The sequence below is a fragment of the Delphinus delphis genome, chromosome 7 (genome assembly GCF_949987515.2).
Source record: "Delphinus delphis chromosome 7, mDelDel1.2, whole genome shotgun sequence".
NCBI classification, from domain to species: Eukaryota; Metazoa; Chordata; class Mammalia; order Artiodactyla; family Delphinidae; genus Delphinus; species Delphinus delphis.
The window spans coordinates 91,112,044-91,132,310 of NC_082689.1; the positions used below are offsets into that span (position 1 = coordinate 91,112,044).

General features: G+C 37.3%; 1 long non-coding RNA gene across 1 annotated transcript in view; it reads left to right on the top strand.

Moving 5' to 3' along the window:
- LOC132428660 (uncharacterized) overlaps positions 1 to 20,267 on the top strand; it is a 192,027-nt gene that overhangs the window by 154,752 nt on the left and 17,008 nt on the right. The window contains exons 4-5 of the long non-coding RNA XR_009520176.1: positions 18,416 to 18,519; positions 18,984 to 19,075. This is a non-coding gene — a long non-coding RNA (uncharacterized lncRNA). The remainder of the gene's footprint in view (positions 1 to 18,415; positions 18,520 to 18,983; positions 19,076 to 20,267) is intronic.

Sequence of the window (20,267 nt, forward strand, 5' to 3'; positions counted from 1 at the left end):
ACTCAGCTTTCTGTAATGCAGGGAATGGACTGGTAGAGCGCCTTCATCTTCTATCTCATCTGAAACAGACTCCAAAGAAATAGTGACAAAGGGAAATTTAATTTGTAACTGAGGAGGGAAGAGATTAGATAGCCCTGGTGGAATGAGCTCTGAGACTTGCTGGAACTTAAATATGAGTCTTTTATAGCAAGGATTTATTAAACTCAACCACCTCTGTGGACTATCTCTTGGCCCAAATCAATCCCCATTCTGATATTTCCCTATGGGCCACACGAATGATAACAGAAAAGGCTTTGGCTCTGTCACTGTAAAAACTGTAGGCTTGTTTCATATTTCGTTTGTATAGTAGGCTGTCCCAGGGAGGGAGACATGAGGCTGCAGGAAAAGGGAGAGAATCAAATTGATTTCTTAGACGGGGACATGGAGACCACTTCCAGAGGCCTCACAAGGTGAGAACAAAGCACTGACTCGTCCTTATAGAAAACCGTAAGGTTGATGGGTCTGAACTAAAGCCAGAGCAGAAAAGGTAAGGAGAAGAAATCATTCTTAGAAAGCAAAAAAATAATTACACCTTAGGCTTTTACTAGAATTCTTGCTTCTTAAAGTCTCAAAACATTTCCCTTCTCTCCTCTCCTTTTATCATTGCTGAATTTTTCTGTGGTAGAGACAGATGAGATAGCCCTTTATTTTATCAGGTGGGCAAGAAAAGCCATAAGTAGTGATATAAGGTTGCTAAGAAATAGACTGTTATCTGAGTGGTGAGAGTGGTCCAAGGCCTTCCAATTTTGGATTCACGTTCTTGAGAACTTTGAGCTCAACCTCTCGCTCCCCACCTACCCCCACTCTCACCTCTACTCAGGCGACTTCCTCTGTTCGGAGGCAGCTATTTGAGTTTTCTACTGTCTTTTTGTCTCCACATCTACCAGGAAACATCTGAAGCAAATTTCACTATATGTACTGACCAATAGGCTTCAGTTAATTGAGTGACTGTGCCTGTCATATTCATGCATGCGGTAGAATTTTCTGGTAAATAATACATGGCATGTGTCAAAAGTCATTCTGTGCTAGAGCTACCTCACTCCTCCCCACCTTGATCCAGTACTCGCAGAGTTGCATAAACTATGCTCTATTCGTATCTATTAAAAGGATCACTTTACCTTTTCAGAGCTGCGACATTTCTTGTGCTTTTTGTTAACATTCTTTTCACTCAAGATTCTTCTCTTTTGAATTCAGCTCAGTAAAACAAGTTGTTTACTATGACCCTGCCTATAAAATTCCACATTGCTTCCATCATAGGATCTAAGAGATTTCATTAGGCCGCCCTTTGTTGATCTTTCTTTAGAATTTAGTTCAAAAGAGCCTCAACTTAAGGAAGAGTTATCAAATTCTCTAACTCTTCATGGGACAAAAATAACATATATATATATATATATATATATATATATAAATTCTGATGTGATTACCCATAAATTTCGATATAGTAGGCAATAAAATAAATTTCCTTGGTTCATTTTCCAAATTTACTGTGTTATTTGAGGTAGTTCTTCATATAAACAACTATTTGGTTAGATTTTGTCCTCTTATCTTACAGGTAACACACCTATAAGAAATAAGCTTCATGACCATCACTCTCTTGAAGAGAAATGGTCTATTTTGTCTCATTCTCTGCATGCCAAAATCTCTCGGTTGTACTTGTCACCTGTGTCCATGCATTACAGAAAATAGCAATCATAGTAATGGTGAACATGCATTGACTAGTTCCAACGAGCCACTGTTCTTAGAGCTTTACATACATAAACGCACTTAGTTTTGATGACAGCTCCACACGAGACTATTATTGGCCCCATTTACATTTAAAGAAACTAGCAAAAAAAAAAAAAAAAGTTAACTGATGCCGAGGAAGGCAAATCCAAGCCCTTGCCCTTAGCCTCTAAACTCTGTTGTCTTTACCTGTTCTTTCTGTCTTTGACAATATCAGGTACGGGAGTCAAGTAACGAACTTAGTTTTTCAGAAAAAAACACAAAGGGTTTATTGTAAATGTATAAACTTGCCCTAAAATAAAATCGTAGGCAATTTATTCCACTGGTATTCTAAGCATGAATGTATGCATAAAAATACAAATACTATATAGTGGAAAGGACCCTGTCTATAAAGTTACAAAGTCCTATTCTTAAAGATAGTTCCCAGCCCTAGAACCCTAACCCTAACCCTAATTTTATCCATTGTTCTTTCTGCTCACCTGGCCTTTCCACTCACATCTTGGAAAGCCAGCAATGGCCATAGTCTCTGTACCTTGAACTTGCCCAGTAACTTCTCTAACATGTAACCATTCCATTTTTTTGCTCCACGATCTTGCCTGTGACTCAATTTGTACATCTTATATCTGCTTCTGATTCTCCTCCTCACTTTGCCAACTTTTTCAGACCTTTTCCTCTGGCCTACGAATATTTCAGTCCTTTTCCTCTGGCCTGTGCACCCGTCATTACCCCTCACCTCTGCACGTTTGTAGATCCGAACAGTCTCTCTAGCTTTGAGGAAGAGACTCCATTAGCCTTCCTCTTGCAGAGCTGCTGAACTCACATGCTGCTCCAGGTTTCCTGCCATAGAACGTATCCTTGCACTAGGCTGGAGTAGGTAGCCTGTGTTCTTATAATAGCCTGCACAGGCTTCTATAATTTCTCTGTGAAAATCGTGTTTGTCTTCTGCCAGAACACAGAATCTCTGAGTAGAGGAGCTGTGTCTTCTTTGGGTCACCTGTGCTTTGCACAGTGCCTGGCATATTGATGGTGTGTGATGAAAGGTTCTCTGAACTGAAATAAAATTTACCTCTCTGTTCTGCAAGGTGGGTGAGGGAGAGGCTGGGTTGTGGGAGAGAGAAACCCAGGAATAAGGCTTAGGAATAAACCAGACAAACACATTAAAATGCAGGACGGAAAGTTCAAGAGGGAGGAATAGGGATGGTGGAAGTCCATTACCAGAGATAAAGGAATATTTAAAAACAGTAATGACACAGTTTAAGTTCAGGAGAAACTAAATGTTTAGCGATGCAGCTCAACTAAAGGATTAAGCAAGCTGTAAAACTACTCAAAGATGTTTTGATGTTGACAACAATGTGTAATTAATCAGCCATCATCTCCTAAGCACCTAGCATGGTCATAGCATTATACTATCCACAGAAAAAATATGGATGAAAAAAAATTGGCCTCTAGGAGATTAAAACCCTCCTTGGCAAATGAAATCAATGTATAAGAAATCATTAGAAAATCATAAAATGTAGTATCCAATTAACTACTAAATTATCTAGTGTGAATTAATTGCTTCAGTTACTTATTCAGTTATATCGAGAGAATCCTATGTGCATTTTCTTGTGTCAGATACTCACTTAGGAAAGGAGATTTGGTGAACTCAGTGTGATGTTGTAAAGCATTTCTATTTTGTTAGTGTTAATGTCTGTTTAGCCCTATTAGAGGGGAGCTGTAACACCTACAACTGCCAAGAAAGAGCCAGACATAAGGTCCAGATGGGTTTTGTTGGATACACACTACAGAATGCATCTCAATTACCACGAGCATCTGAAGAGTTAGCAATTGTAGAATCCTGGGATTTTTTGCTCTTTACATCAAAGTGTTCCTAAACAATTTTATTGATCATGAATATTTGTCATCCAGCATAAACTGACAATTCAGTCCTATAGCAATATCTTCAATCCATCAACTCTCTTAGAAACCCCTGGTTTCAAACTGCTGAATCCAAGGTATTTGTTATCGGGATCGTTTGAGATCTGGGGCATCCATCTCAATTCAAGAGATTTATCCAGTTCATTTCTGAACTGATTTTCCCCAATGTTTCATTTGGGAAAAGTACATAAGAATTGTTGTGCTGTGATGACTCTAAACGTATGATCTAATCCAGTTCCAGGGCTGTGCTAAGTCACTGCTCGGCGGGACACTGCAACTGAGTGGAATGCCAATGGGATGAAACACTGGTTACAAGAAATAAATTTTAGAGGCTCTACATTTCTAAATCAGGAGGAGCCACTTTTACTGCTCTCAATGTTCCTCCAGGTGACAATCTATGGGATTCCAGAAATGAAGTGACAAACGACTTCACTTTGGAATTCTGTAGATTGAATCATGATTTACAGAACGGTCCATCTTTTTGAAGAGAAGAAAGTAAATCCAGCTTTGTAGTTTATAGCCACAAACTTTTCCCCCAAAGTAATGTAATTGTTGTTTTGAAGAAATCAGGGAGCCAAGGAATGGATTAAACAGAGTCTAGCTATTTAGCTTCCTCTGAAGTCCACCTACTACCCTCATTCAGGAATAGATTTGGTTCAAACCTTCCCAATTCTCCTCTCTTAACCCCTGTCCAAGAGGTCAGATAAAAGAAATTTCTTGAGTCCTGTGAGCAGAGAATTGTAAAGCCAACAGTGTTTGCAGATTAAGCTCAACTATTCATTAGAGTTTGTTCAATAAAAAAATTACAACAGTGTAATTATCAAGACCTCATAATTTCTGCCGTAATAGTTTTCAAAACGTCTCAACTTAATTCAACCTGGGAGCTTTGCTACAATCCAAGGTCAACTAACAGAATGTGAAACCGAGAGTAAAGCGCAGTCAGGGCAAATAAAATGATCAATCAAAAAAGTTTGAGCCTTGCAGACAGCTCTGAGATAGCATGCAAAGCTTATTTCTGTATCACGCAGTTCTAAGCTCTCTATCAAAGGGGAAAATGACAGTTAGAAACCTTACATTCCAAATTTATGTGCAGATGGAACACAAGTTTGCTTTTTTCCTGTTATTTTTGTCATTTTTAATTAAGGTATAACTTATGCAATAAAGGCACAGATCTAAAGTATATAGATTGTAAGTTTCAGGTTTTTACATTTTGACAGTTTTTACGACCATATAACAATACCACCCAAATCAAGATACAGGACATTTACATTCCATTATTCTAGAAAGCTCCATTATGCTCTTTTGATTTAATCCTCCCCCAGCCCCCGGCATTGTGTATGTGTGTGTATCCTTTATATATTCTGGATATAAGTCCTTTGTCACATACATGTATTGCAATTATTTTCTCCCAGTTTGTGGCTTAGGTATTTATTTTTGTAATGGTGGCTTTCAAAACAATGTTTAATTTTGATAATGTCCAAATTTGGGGACTTCAGGTTTTCTTTTCTGTTGCATGCTTCTTATGTCCAAGTTAAGAAATCTTCACCGATCACAAGGCCGTGAAGACTGTTCCTGTGTTCTCCTCCAGATGTTTTAGAGTATCTTTACGTTTGCTTCTACGACCCACTCCAAGTAAATTTTGTGTATCATGTGAGGTAAGGGTCGAGGTTTATTATTTTTTTTTCCATATCAATACCAAGTTGTTCAAGACCATTTACTGAAAAGCCTCTCCTTTGCACATTGAGTTATCTTTATGCTTTTGTCAAACGTCAGTTGATTATGTATGTGTCGGTATACCTGTGAACTCTCTAGTTCCATTATTTGTTGGCCTTTACCACAATACCGCCCTAGCTTGATCAGCTTAGGTTTATAATGAGTCTCAAAATCAGCTAATGTAAGGTCTCCAACTTTGTTACTCTTTTTCGAGTTGTTTTGTGTATTCCAGGTCCTTTGTATTTCCATATGAATTTCATAATCAATTTGTGTGTTTCTATAAATAGCCTGCTGAGTTTTGACTAGGACCACATTTGAATCTATGGATCAATTTGGGGAGAATGGACACCTTAAAAATAGTGAATTTTCCGGTTCACAAGTGGCCGAATCTCTTCATTTATTTAAGTCTATTACACTTTCCTAGGCAATGTTTGGTAGTTTTCTGTGTAGAGTTCTTGCAGTCACACGTTAGATTCATTCTTTGACATTTGAAATATTTTTATCCTAGTAAAAAAGTTTTAAATTTTCCTTTATTTACTTATTTATTTTTTAAATTGAAGTATAGTTGATTTACATTGTTGTGTTAATTTCTGCTGTACAGCAAAGTGATTCAATTATACATATATATGTATATATATATGCGTTTTTTAAATATTCTTTCCATTATGGTTTATCATGGGATATTGAATATAGTTCCCTGTGCTATACAGTAGGACCTTGTTGTGTATCCATTCTATATATAAAATCTTACATCTGCTAACCCCAGCCTCCCACTCCATCCCTCCCCCAACCCCCTCCCCCTTGGCAACCACCAGTCTGTTCTCTATGTCCATGAGTCTGTTTCTGTTTCGTAGCTAGGTTCATTTGTGTCACATTTTAGATTCCACATATAAGTGATATCATATATGGTATGTTTCTTTCCGACTTACTTCACTTAGTATGATAATCTCTAGTTGCATCTTTGTTGCTGCAAATGGCATTATTTCATTCTTTTTTATGGCTGAGTAGTATTCCATTGTATATAGGTACCACATCTTCTTTATCCATTCATCTGTCGATGGGCATTTAGGTTGCTTCCGTGTCTTGGCTGTTGTGAATAGTGCTGCTATGAACATGGTGCACATATCTTTTTGAATTATAGTTTTGTCCAGATATAGGCACAGGGGTGGGATTGCTAGATCATATGGTAATTCTATTTTTAGCTTTCTGAGGAACCTCCATACTGTTTTCCATAGTGGCTGCACCAACTTACGTTCTCACCAACAGTGTGGGAGAGTTCTGTTTTCTCCACACCCTCTCCAGTATTTATTGTTTGTAGATTTTTTGTTGATGGCCATTCTGACTGGTGTGAAGTGGTACCTCATTGTAGTTTTGATTTGCATTTCTCAACATCCAATGATGTTGAGCATCTTTTCATGTGCTTATTGGCCAACTGTATGTCTTCTTTGGGGAAATATCTGTTTAGATCTTCTGCCCATTTTTTGATTGGGTTTGTTTTCTTGTTATTGAGTTGTATGAGCTATTTGTATATTTTGGAAATTAAGCCCTTATCGATCACATCGTTTGCAAATATTTTCTTCCATTCTATAGGTTGTCTTTTTGTTTTGGTTATGGTGTCCTTTGCTGTGCAAAAGCTTGAGTCTGATCAGGTCCCATTTGTTTATCTTTATTTCTATTGCCTTGAGAGACTGACCTAAGAAGACATTGGTACTGTTTATGTCAGAGACTGTTTTTCTATGTAAAAAAGTACTGTCTATAAATGAAGATTATTTTTTTCTTTTTAACTTTTATGCCACTTTTTTCTTGCTTTATTGAACTGGCTTGGACTTTCAACACAACAATAAGAGTAGCATCCCCTAATTTAATTTTTAATTTCGATAACTAAAGCCAGAGCAATCTTGAGTAATTCATAATACTTCCAACAATATATAATAGTGCCTGTTTCCTTAAATACTCCCTAGAACTGAATGTTATCATTACTTAAGGCTTTTATCAATCTTATGAATGAGAAATGATACTTATTATGCTTTAAATTCACATTAATATGGTATAAAATAAGGATTTAAAAACATGATTTTACTAATATATCATAAATATAGAAAATTCGGTAGCTTTTCTCTTTATTACTAGTACTCAGAAATGGAAAAATGGGCAGCTCAATAATAATTGCTAGCCCTTTCATTGTTTAGAAATACATTTAATAGAGCCTATATAAGGGAAATTATTAAATATAAACAAATACAAAATAAGGTAATATTAAGTGGAATGCAGTTCCGCTGTGAATCTTAATGCATTTTGTTTGGAGAACTAGATTAAATTATTCTAAAGTTAAGATGATGGAATAAGCCTCTGAGAATAAGAAAAGCAATGAATAAAAAAGAATACTTAGGGCTTCCCTGGTGGTGCAGTGGTTGAGAGTCCGCCTGCCGATGCAGGAGACACGGGTTTGTGCCCCGGTCCGGGAACATCCCGCATGCCGTGGAGCGGCTGGGCCCGTGAGCCATGGCCGCTGAGCCTGCATGTCCATAGCCTGTGCTCCTCAACGGGAGAGGCCACAACAGTGAGAGGCCCGTGTACCGCAAAAAAAAAAAAAAAAAGAATACTTAAAAGAGGAGCTTATTTATTTTCACTTTTATTGCCATCTATTTTGTTCCTTCCTGTTTCTCTTTTAATGAATTTTTCTACATCAGTATTTGTTCTTTCTGACTGCAATCCCCCTTAATAATCTCATGTTGTTTGTTTTTTTAAACTGGACCCCCATCCATAGTAAGATGATCTATAGATTGAAATTCGTGGGAGGAATTTTCTTCTGTTCCTTTGGATATTTTCTTCTAGGCTAGGATTTTGTTTATTTCATGTTGTGTTCCTTCCTTTCTGTCATTTTTCTCCTGGAGTATTTTGCATATTTGATATGCCTTCCCGCCAGCTGTCTTTGAAGTCGAGTTGTTTTTCCAGAATAGCTAACTTTGGATGTTGGAGCAGGGTGGGGAGGGTTAAACAGACTATCATGACATTCTTTCGTTCTATCATGTCCATTGCAGGAATATCTGTAAAGATAAATTTTATTACTTCCTCACTTAATGTTGAAAATTTTCAGAAAGTACAACTTCTCAGCAGACACAGATAATTGCTAATTTCCCTCAGATAGTAAAGCCCAACTTGATTCATCAAAAACAAGCAAGGCCATAGTTTGATTGGTAGAGGGGAAATGACAGGTTTTGAATCAAGACTTGGGATTAAATTCTCTTGATGCCATATGACCTTGGACACGTTAATTAACCTCTCTGAGCCTCAATTTTCTGAACCATAAAATGGGGATAAGAAAACTACTTCAAAACTTTTTTCAAAGATTAAATGGGATAAAATGCCTGGAACATATTCAATAAAAATGAATTCCCAGGCTTCCCTGGTGGCGCAATGGTTGGAGAGTCCGCCTGCCGATGCAGGGGACATGGGTGCATGCCCCGGTGCAGAAAGATCCCACATGCCACGGAGCGGCTGGGCCCGTGAGCCATGGCCACTGAGCCTGCGTGTCCAGAGCCTGTGCTCCGCAACGGGAGAGGCCACAACAGTGAGAGGCCCGTGTACTGCAAAAAAAAAAAAAAAAAAAAAATTCCCTCTCCCTTCACAAACCACCATTAGTTCAATAATTTAATCAACTGACATTTATTGAGCCTAGTACTTCATACCAGGAACTCTGCTTGACACTGAAGATGTAGTGACGGAAAAGAGGAACATAACCCCGGTCTCATGGAGCTTGTGGTCTAGGAGGAAAGAATGACAGTTAAGGAGTGATTAAGTAAGAAGATTGCTATAAAGGAAACATAAATTGGTGGCATGATGGCATGTTATGAAACAAATACAAAAAACTTTAAGTAGAATGCAGAGGTCTTTTTTTGTTTTAAAATGTCTTATGTGAAGAGGAAGCATTGTATAACCAAATGGAATCATCCACCGATTAATATGTTCCGTATCATGTATCAAATTAATGTTGAATATCTTCTTTTCCGACTGCCAAAGCTCTATGAAAACATTTACCTTTGGTTTTCCCCTACGGCACATTTGAAGCTGTGTGCACACTACCAAAATACAGGGAAATGTTTATTTTCATTTTTTTCTTCTCTATTGTTGTTTTCCTAGACATACCCTTTTTAGAGCTAAAATCTACTACTGCTCTTTAAGTACTAATAATATGCCAGACACTTTTTAAATTAATTAATTAAGTTAGTTTTATTGATGTAACATTGGTTTATAACATTGTAAAAGTTTCATGTGTGCAAAATTGTATTTCAGCTTCTGTGTACAGTACAGTGTGTTCATCACCAAAAGTTTAGTTTTTATCTGTCACCATACAGTTGACCCCGTTTGCCCTCCCCCTAACCTCTTTCTTTCTGGTAACCACTACTCTGTTCTCTGTATCTATGTGTTTGTTTTTGTTTGGTTTGTTCATTTACTTTTTGTTTAATATTCCACATATGAGTAAAATCATATAGTACTTGTCTTTCTTCATGTGACTTGTTTCACTTAACATACTACCCTCAAGGTCCATCCATGTCATCACAAATGGCAAGATTCCATCTTTTTATGGCTGAGTAGTATTCCATTGTCTCTCTCTATAAAACACATCTTCTTTATCTACTCGTCCATCAATGGGCACTTAGGTTGTTTCTATATCTTGGCTATTGCAAACAATGCTGTGATGAAAGGAGTACATATATCTTTTCAAATTAGTGTTTTCATATTCTTCAGATAAATACCCAGAAGTGGAATAGCTGGATAATATGGTAGCTCTATTCTTAATTTTTTTAAGGAATCACCATACTATTTTCCATAGAGGCTGCACCAATTTATATTCCCATCAACGATGTAAAAGGGTTCCCTTTTCCAATGCTTGTTATTTCTTGCCATTTTGATAATAGCTATTCTAAAGGGTATGCATTAATACCTTACCAATTGTTAGGGAAATGCAAAGAAAAACCACAATGAGATATCACCTCACACCCGTTATTATGCCAGGCATTTTAAATACATCTTCTGTGATCCTAACAGCAACTCTCTATGATAGAAATGATCTCTATTGTATGAGTATACTGAAGCTCAGAGAGTTAAATACCTTGCTATCATTCAGCTGTCACAGTGTCACTAAACTGGTAAGCTGACTATCACACGGGATGGTCCCTATTGAGCCAGACATAAAACTTTTGGTTGCTGGCTTGTGAGACTGTCCAGGAGTTGGTACCATGAAGAATGGGGTAGTCTTGGGCGTCAGACAACATGGATTTACCATACGGTGATTGACGTCTGTAAGCCATACCTTTTGTCTTGTTATTCCAACTCAAGGGCAAACATTTTTCTAGGTCAAGACTGGTATCTAATAATATTTTATATCTTGATATAATTCTGAGTGCCGTAAAACACAGATCCTTACGTAAAATAGACAACCAATAAATTTTTGCTGTGTGATTGATAGAGACAAGAAATGTGTACTCAACTCCACAGTACTTATTTTATATATACCATTATGCTTATATCTGAATGGTATAAGCATATATGCTTATATGCTTATACCATTATGCATATATATGCTTATATGCTTATGGTATATATTTTATATATACCATTATGCTTATATCTGAAAACAGAATTTGCTTATTTTCTTAATGTTGATTGAAATGAGTGATCTGGTTGTTTTTTTTTTTTTAATTTTACATTGGGAGTTTTGCAGAAACAATTACCCTCAAGAGTATGGAAAGTTTTTATGTCTTCTTGATGTTTTCTCTGAACAAGTTTTGCCTTTTGGCTTTCAAGTTGGCCCTAATGGAAATAGTTGTAACCAAGTAAGACATGATGATTTTAGATAACCCAGTTTCCTTCTTTACATGATGACTGGTTATTTAAACAGGGGTTGATGATACAAATGCTTTTAAGAGAAATAAATTTATAACAGTAGATTTGTCTCAATAAGTTGAAGTCAGTATCAGTCATACCCAATTTTGGCCGTATCTCATCAATAGGAATGATAAAGGAAGTTTGATGGTAAAATCGGTGGACAGAGACTTTTATGGTAAAATCAGTGAATAGAGACTTTTTAAAATAAAATAAACAAAGTCACTGACAATACCCAATCAAGTTATCACATTAGCCCGTAACCATTTGCTATGTTATTCTTCATTAAAGGAATGAGTGATACAAGTCCCTATCATATATAATGATGTTCCAGACTTAGCAGTCCCTTTGTAGCCTCTCATTGACCCCAGGATCCTAGTTTTTTTTCTAACAGGACTTACAAGGCTCTTTGTGACAAAATGTAATTGATAGTGCTCAAGCTGTAAAGCCCAGTAAATACTGGTTTAAATCCTAGCTCATCTCCGCTGGTCGTGTGCTCTCAGGCAAATTCTGTTAACGTAGATAAGAATCTGAATGCACTTCCCTGTTTTTAAGTTAGGAATACTAGTACCTATTTCATAGAACTGTTCTGAGGATTCAAGAGATTATGTATAAAGAGTCTAACAGATCCCAGCACATGATAGGTCTGAAAAACTGTAGCTTTCCTTTTCTTTTTCCTCCCTCTCATTGATATAACATTAAGTGAGGATACTCATTCTTACTACTGCTTTCTAAAGATTGTGATGTGATTATGGCTTGGATTTGCCTAGAACTGTGCTTACATTCTGAAAAGGACCTGGTACATTCAAATATAACTGTGACTTTTCAGAGAAAGGTTAAAGTATAAATAATGAGGACCTTCGAGAGATGCAGCAAGACTGATAACCGATACAAAAATTTTTATTATTTTTTGATTCTTTAAAGCACAAAGCTCATTTTTTTTAACATCTTTATTGGGGTACAATTGCTTTACAATGGTGTGTTAGTTTCTGCTTTATAACAAAATGAATCAGTTATACATATGTTCTCATATCTCTTCCCTCTTGCGTCTCCCTCCCTCCCACCCACAAAGCTCATTTTTAATGCATTCTGTAAGATCACCCCGTATTACACATGCATCTGCTGGTATGTGAAAACATTCCTCCAACCTACCCCTTAGTTTCTGGAGCCATCAAAAAAATAAAATAGAATTTTAAAAAACACAAAGAATAAAAATAGTCAAAGACTTATTTCCTTCCTATTTCATTCAAGAGAGAATTATCAAGTCCTTTCTCAATACCATGCACTGCTCAGGGATGTGGGGATACATCAGTGACCTCATGGAGCTCACATTCTAATTGGGGGAAACAAACGTAAGTAACAAGTCAGTCTTAGTGTAGAATACATCAAAAGGTGACATGTTATATGAAAAGTATACAAAGCAACATAGGAAAGATTGGAAGTGTAGGGACGAGGAGAAGGTGTAATTTTAGTTAGGGTGGTCAGTGAGCAAACACTTGAGGACACGAGGAGGGAGCCATGAAGATTTTGGGGAGCAGGGCTGACTTGTCCAGAGGGCACAGCAGACACAGGGCCAAGGGCCCACTAGATTTGGGGAGGCCTACAAAAATATTTTATCTTTTTTTAAAGTCAGAAGAAAAAATAAACTCTGAGAGCTGAAAGAAAATGTTTAAATTTTTAACACAGACTGGATTATGTCCATCTTTATATCAAAAAACCTGTAAAATATACTTTTTAAAATATGTTAAATAGGTATTAGTTTTACATATGTGTGTAATATGTATATATGTTATATATTTATGCACATGTATATGTGTGTGTATATATATATATATTTGTTGTTGTTGTAGTTCGTTTGTTTGTTTTTTGTTAGAGTGAGGGACCCACAGAACAAAGTACCTAAGGCATAATGCAACCCTGTTTGGGAATAGGGCATCTAATCAACTGTCCCATTAACATCAGGATACAATACACTAATGAAATATAGTTGGCTGTATCAACTAGGAAACAGTTTGGGGAAGAATTTGTAGGGCTTTTAGAGACTTATAAAACCACATATCCTTTGTCATTTAAATTGTGACATTGTACCTCAAATTCTCAGATACCTAATTAGATCACAACAGATGAGCTGTAGGAGTTAAAAGTAGAAACATCTTTTTTCCCCCAGTAGTCTGTCCGTTTGTCATTTCTTGTAGAATTTCCCAATATCTCTGATGACAGTCACATTGATAAAAAGCCCTCCATATATTTTATACGGTTAGTACAGGGAGGCTTAAAAAATAACAACACAACAAAATGATAAGAATAAAAGAGAATTGATGGTAATTTATTTTCATCAGGCAAATCATGGAATGGTGATGGGGAGTTAAATTTAACTTATTCAGAATACCCCCAAAGAGCAAGAAAAAGTATATTTCAGTCTCTGTGGAGAAAAGGAAGGTAAAAAGTACAATGAGACATTTAAACACTTGGATGGCAAAAGTAATCTGATGAAAAATAAGGAACTGGGTTAACACACGAAATATCACCAACTAAATTCAAGGATTAAGGGGAGTTTTAAAAAGTTAGACATCTCTGTTATATTTGTGTAGATTAAGGGGAAATTATATAATTCCATTCAGGTTCAACTATTTTTATTTCATGCTCACATAAAAAAGTCTCTGTATTTCTTAGACCAAATACAGATAGATGGTCTCCAATTTATGACGGTTCAACTTAAGATTTTTCTGCTTTATGATGGTACAAAAGCAATATGCATTCAGTAGAAATCATACTGCAGATTTTGAATTTTAGTATTTTCTGGGCCAGGGGTATGTGGTATGATACTCTGACCTGATGCCGAGGCTGCAGCTCTCAGTCGGCCGCAAGATCAGGAGGGTAAACAACCCATACGCTTATGACCATTCTGTTTCCAGACAGCCTTCCTGTTTCTCACTTTCAGTACAGTATTCAGTAAATTTCATAACATATTCAACACTTTGTTACAAAATAGGCTTTGTGATAGTTGATTTTGCCTAACTGTAGGCTAATATAAGTGTTCCAAGCAAGTTTAAGATAGGTGAGGCTAAACTATCATGTTTGGTAGGGTAGGTGTATTAAATGCATTTTTTTAAAATTTATTTATCTTATTTATTTTTATTTTTGGCTACATTGGGTCTTCGTTGCTGTGCGTGGGCTTTCTCTAGTTGTGGTGAGCGGTGGCTACTCTTTGTTGCGCTGCGTGGGCTTCTCATTGTGGTGGCTTCTCTTGTTTCGGAGCATGGGAGCTAGCGCACGGGCTTCAGTAGTTGTGGCACGTGGGCTCAGTAGTTGTGGCTCGCGGGCTCTAGAGCGCAGGCTCAGTAGTTGTGGCACACAGGCTTAGTTGCTCCACGGCATGTGGGATCTTCCTGGACCAGGGCTCAAACCCGTGTCCCCTGCATTGGCAGGTGGATTCTTAACCACTGCGCCACCAGGGAAGTCCCTTAAATGCCTTTTTTGATTTACGATATTTTCAACTTAACGATTGGTTTATCAGGATAGAATCCCATTGTAAATTGAGGAAGATTTGTAATTACATTCCAATTTTATTTCTTTTTTAAGATTTTTTTTTTTTTTTTTTTTTCTGCGGTACACGGGCCTCTCACTGCTGTGGCCTCTCCCGCCGCAGAGCACAGGCTCCGGACACGCAGGCCCAGCGGCCACGACCCACGGGCCCTGCCTCTCCGTGGCACGCGGGACCCCCCCCAGACCGGGGCACGAACCCACGTCTCCTGCATCGGGGGGAAGCCCCGATGCAATAAAGACTTTTTAAAGTCTTTATTGAATTTGTTACAATATTGCTTCTGTTTTATGTTTTGGTTTTTTGGCCGAAAGGCATGTGGGATCTTAGCTCCCTGACCAGGGACTGAACCCGCAGCCCCTGTGTTGGAAGGCAAAGTCTTAACCACTGGACCACCAGGGAAGTCCCTGCATTCCAGTTTTAGAACTCAAATTTTGCAGAAAACATTTCTTAACAGTTTTATATAGGTGTAGTGATTCAATCTATGGGGGGCGGCTATAGGTGGTGTTGAAGTGATGGTGGGGATGATGGTGGTGGTGTGTGTTTATGTGTGTATACACACCAGAAAAAGAGGAGATTAGCATTGACTGACTGACTGATTCATGGGCTAAGAAAGAAGGGAGAAACAGATGACTCCTGGAAGTACAACCACAAAGAACAGAAATGAGCAGGCTTCCTTCCACATAATTTCTGTTCTTGTATATCCTTATTACTCTGTCATCTACTAATCTCTCTCTAGGTTCCCAGATTCTTTCCTATTATAGGTTTACAGGTATGTATGTATCATAGGGATACAAGAGCAAGGTTATAATCCTTATCACTTAAATAAATCAGAGAAGAACAAATAGGACAAGTGAGGGCGTAGAGAAAATACAGGAGTTGAGAGAAATGATACATATTCTATAGAACTCTTTTGAGGATTCAAGAGATTATATATCTGTATGTATATAACTATATATAACTGAAGATGAATTAAGTTAGTGATTACTTGACATGTTTTTCTTCTTTCATTCTTATTCCAACATCCGAAAAACTTTCAAGTGAAAGAATAAGCCAAAATGTATAGATTTAGTGGTGGCTGACCATAGCTAAATCGAACACAAGGAAGCTATTCAGAAATTATTTCTTTCTGGTACCCCCTCCTCTATTCTCCCATGTACATTGTCCAAACCTCTGTTAGACTATCATCATGACAATTATAATCTTGTCACCATTGTGCTATTAATATTCTCATTTTCCCTTTTAATTGAATGCATTTAAAATCTCCATCTTATTGCCTCTTGTAGGGTGCTTGCTTCTAAAACAGAGCTGGAAAAGTAAAGGTGCACAGTAAATGTTTGGTTAATTGACTTAAATTTCTAGAAAGTAATTTATACCCTGAATATGCTATCCTTCAGAGCATAAGAAATTTATTCTACTGTTATAAGGTGCAGCATATATAATTTTATTAAGTAATAACATTGAGATACACAGTATTTAATACATTTCTTAAACAATTTATGATTTACCATTTCTTGGGAGATGTGTTATTAATAGATTTGTCACACTCAGAAGATCAGGAGAAAAAGTTGGGTGAAGAGACTTGAAGGAGAAAAGAGAAGTTACAGGACTAAAATTGTGGCTATTATTGGCATATGGACTCTCACCTCTTCACTGAACTCAAAGGACACTCCATTCTCCTGGAGAGTTATATGTAACTCTGGATGGTCAGATAATTACCTGTTAAATAGTGAATGAAAATTGTCAGGGGGTGACTGAAAATGCAAGTCATTTACATTCCTCAGGAGAATTTGCAAAGTAGTTCTGCAGCTCAGAGTAGTTTAAAGGAAAGTGGGTTGAAGGGTCATTGAAGAGAGATGCAACTGATAAAGGTTGATTGGAATTTCTTGTCATATTAGCCAGCTAATGATGTATTTAAATTATCCTGAAGGCTTTTTCATTATACTTTACTGTTCAGAATTTAACTCTTTTTGTTTGAAAGTCCTAGATAAATTTTTCAGACTCAAAGATGAATAATTCAAATGCTTAGACCTACATACAAGATGAAAAGAGAAGGGTGCTATATTGGCCACAAACTGAGGAAGTCAGTAAGATAAGCCCTTTCTTACAGAAAACTGCTTCAGTAGTTATCATTGGGAAAGAGCATAGCATTTGGGTTGAGGGGAGTAAGGGGGCTTTATCACTTTACATTGAATTTTTGGAAAGATTTTAGAAGAAATATAGATTATCTTGTAATAAAACATTTTTGAATAATTTGTTGATGTTTATTATTGCTTAGTAATTTGGGGCTTAGAGTTAGAAGTCTTAAAATTTATAGGATATATCCTCTAAAAAATTAATCCTGAGACTGTCCTGCAAGACATGAAATAAAATTCAGGTAAGTATTTTTATTCAACGTTCCACAGATCTTCTAACATGTATTTCCCATTCCTTATTAATATAGACAATTATTTAAGATTAAGAACATGTTACCAATTCATTTAAAATCATATTTTAGAGCAACTTTTAAGTAACCTCTGTTACGTTCCTCACCAATCCGTAACTATTACTTTGTTATAGCATCCTACTTATAATTTAAAAAAATGCATCCTGGTATACTGTGTCCTACATTGGGACCAGCTACTTGGCACTTAATGAGCTACCATAAATAATGCCTCCTAGAAATTATGTGTGTGACTGCCAACTTTTGCAAGATGCTGATTCCATGCTTCCCCTTGGGTTTTATCTTCTTTCACTTAAAGATGTTCTTTCCTTCCAGGTAGATTAGAAGAGATAGAAAGCATGTGTGTGTTTGGAAGTAGAGTATATGGTCTCCGGACCCACAGCATTACCTGGAAACGTATTAGAACTGTCAGTCCTCAGGCCCCACCCCAGACCTGCTGAAAACCTTGGGGGCGGCCCCAGCAATCTGTGTTATCAAGCTTTTCAGGGGATTTTGATGCACACTGGAGTTTGAGAACCGCTGAATTATATTCCATGCTTAGCTTTTCTTTTTCTTTTCCTTTTCTTAAAGAAGATGGCCCTTCTCCACTCATCTTAATTTTTTTTCTTCTTTTTTTTTTTTTTAGTTAATTTTGGGGTGGCTGCATTGGGTCTTTGTTGCTGCGTGCGGGCTTCCTCTAGTTGCGGCGAGCGGGGGCTACTCTTCGTTGTAGTGCGCAGGCTTCTCATTGCGTTGGCTTCTCTTGTTCTGGAGCACGGGCTGTAGGCACACAGGCTTCAGTAGTCGTGGCACACGGGCTTAGTTGCTCTGTGGCATGTGGGATCTTCCCGGACCAGGGCTCGAACCCGTGTCCCCTGCATTGGCAGGTGGATTCTTAACCACTGCGCCACCAGGGAAATCCTTCTTCTTTTAACAGTTATTAAAAGTCCCAGAGCTACACATAAAACCATTCTCCTCAAATTGATTGATCATTCAGCCTCAGCCCCTAAGTGCCTCTGTTCTAGAGCCTCAAGAGTCATTTTCTTGAATAGCCTACATCCCTAATGAGGAGAACATTTTGCAAAGTATAGAAATAAAAGATTTCAAAGGTTTAAGCAGCCCTCATTACAGTATGCATAGTTAACAATACATATCTCATTTTCTGTTTTGAACAGAAAATTAAACTTGAGAGGCTTCAAAAAAGAAGGAGAAGAAATGAAAGGAAGGGGAAGGAGAAAGAGGAGGTAGAGAAGAAGGAGAAGAGGAAGAAGAGGAAGAGGTATTAAAAGAGAAACACTTCCATCTTACTTGAAAAGATTGAAGGAATCAGAATGTTTACTCTAGATTTTAAAAATTAAAATGGTTCGATTGCTTTTTCTCTAAATCTGGAGAAATTGAATAAAATAAATTTAAATCTAGATTTCAAAAGCATGATCAAATGAGATTTTTTTTACAAATATTCTTATAGAAATAACTTTTTACTAGTACAGCTTACAGAGTCAGTTTGTAATTGTTACAAATTTTTGAGAAGTGGCTGGAGAGAATCACTTTAATTTTCAAGTAACACACAGCCAGCAAACACCCCTGGAAATATAACTTGGGAGGAAGGAATGCTACCTCTTTAAGAGCACAATGGAAAGTTAGCACCTGCTGAGTGGGAAAAGTTAATCACTGAACTTTTTTAATTCATTTTTTTCTTTCTCTATAGAAAGAGCCTAAGTAGCTTTCTGCTTCTTCCTTCAGCTTATTGCTTGGAAAGGAAAATGTAGACTCCAAAAAAACCTCCAAACTTTGGGGAATGATTTCAGCAATGGATCCTGAAAGGGCAGCCACAGGTAAGATTCCTCATCTGAGTTCTTGGGCTTTAGTGTAGGTAAGAATCCAGCTTTGGACAGTATCAAAATTCTGATTCCAGGTCCCACCTCCCATTAGACTTGCAAGGTATACCAATTCAGCAAGTCTGGGGCATGGCCCAGTAATTTGCATTTTTAACAAATATACTGAGATGGTTCTGATAAGATGGTAAAAAGTCTACACTTTGAGAAAAACTGGCCATCATCTGATGTTTCCATAGGTCACAGAAATAAGATGTAAGTGTAATTAGATGTAGTAGATGGTGGGTTCGAAATGCTTGAGCCAGGATTTTCAAAAAAATATTTTTCTTAGAACATTAGTTCTGGAATGTCCTGGGATTGGTGCTCTAAAAACAAAGCATTCCATGGTCACATATGTTAAGAAAATGCTGCATTTTAAATCCTCCCTTTGGAAATTTGATTCGCGAAGTCCATTAGAACATTAAAATCCCCTGAGAAATTTCTCAATTTACAAACAAGGTTTAGAGCTTACTTAATAGTTAAACAAACTTTTTTACAAGAGTTTTTTTTTTTTTTTTCTCTATAAAATTTAGTGACATTTCTCCAGAAGAGTTTTTCAATCACACTTGTTTGGAACAGGCTGCGTCAAACTGTAAAATTCTATTCTGTTCTGTTGGAAATAGAAAAAATATTTTTTGGTGTTGGATAGTGTCAAAGATAAGCAAAGCTGGACACTAGTTATAGTGGTAAGGACAGATTTTAATCAGTAACATAGTTTTGCAATAGGAGAAAGGATCCAGCAGGAACAAAATTCAACTTTGATTTGTACAGAGGTGACTGAGCATTTTTTTTAAGATTTATTATTTATTTATTTAATTTATTATTTTTGGCTCCATTGTAGTCTTAGTTGCCGCCTGCAGGATCTTCGTTGAGGCATGCGGGCTTCTCTCTAGTTGTGGCGTACAAGCTCAGTAGTTGTGGTGTGTGGGCATAGTTGCCCTGTGGCATCTTAGTTCCCCAACCAGGGATCGAACACACGTCCCCTTTATTGTAAGGCAGATTCTTAACTACTGGACCACCAGGGAAGTCCTGTGACCGAGCATTTTAAAGGGGAGATGAGGGAATAAGGGGGTGGGCATGCAGTCAGTGAAGTTTAGAAGTGAAAAATTACAAAATGCTGGGAGGGGTTGGTCCATGAGAAGCCCATCTGGGT